Source organism: Anarrhichthys ocellatus, unplaced genomic scaffold, assembly GCF_004355925.1.
Source record: "Anarrhichthys ocellatus isolate YVR2014 unplaced genomic scaffold, GSC_Weel_1.0 scaffold132, whole genome shotgun sequence".
NCBI classification, from domain to species: domain Eukaryota; kingdom Metazoa; phylum Chordata; class Actinopteri; order Perciformes; family Anarhichadidae; genus Anarrhichthys; species Anarrhichthys ocellatus.
Window position 1 is genome coordinate 375,232 of NW_022280162.1, and position 1,089 is coordinate 376,320.

The window sequence follows — 1,089 nt, forward strand, 5'->3', positions numbered from 1 at the left end:
GAGAGAGAGAGAGAGAGACCGAGAGAGAGAGGGAGAGAGAGACCGACAGAGAGAAATGAAGAAAAGGAAAGAAGGAAGAGAGAAAGAGAGAGAGATGAAGGAGAAAATCATCCAATTTTACATCTGCCTAATGTCTCTCTTTAACAGCTCAGACAAACAGAATAGAAGCAGAGTGTGTGTGTGTATGTATTTGTGAGTGTGTGTGTGTGTATCAGCAGATCAGCAGAGAATAAAGCCCATGTGGAGGACAGCAGAAGATGGAGATGAGAGGAGACCCTTCAGAACGCTCAGAGAGTTTTAACCCTTCGACCTCCAGAATGAGCCACAAACAGAAGCTGTGAGAGCTCCAGAGCTCTGCTCCGTCTCTGAACCTCACCTCTGACCCTCCTGTGGCGTCAGGGAAAGAACATTTCACAGGACTGATTTGAAATATATTAGTATTGGTCCCAAAAGGAGAACGAATGCAGGAGAAAACTGTTGGAGCTTAAATGTTTAATTTGTGTAGCAGCACTCGAGATCAGTCCTGGATCTCCAATCTGGTCTGAAGACCACGACAGCAGTTTAACTCTGACAAAGTCCACGATACCTTTTGACTATTGTACCAGGACACAGTCCACTTATACATTCACACACACACATACACACACACACACACACACACACATATATATACATATATACTTATATATATAGTTTATATGGAGATAAAAGATCAGTGAAGTGGAATCTTTGTCTGTTATTTATGGCAATGTGGATCTTTCACATCAATTTGAGAAGTGATTTTTGTTTGTGTTTTGTCATTTTATCACATTTTATCCAAGACCAGACCAGTGAACTGGTGTTGTGTTTATAGCGGTTTCTACCTAGAAGCGGCGTGTTTCTAACTAGCGTGTTTCTAACTAGCTCATTTCTAACTAGCACATTTCTAACTAGCTCATTTCTAACTAGCACATTTCTAACTAGCGCGTTTCTAACTAGTGTGTTTCTAACTAGCGTGTTTCTAACTAGCGCATTTCTAACTAGTGTGTTTCTAACTAGCGCGTTTCTAACTAGCACATTTCTAACTAGCGCGTTTCTAACTAGTGTGTT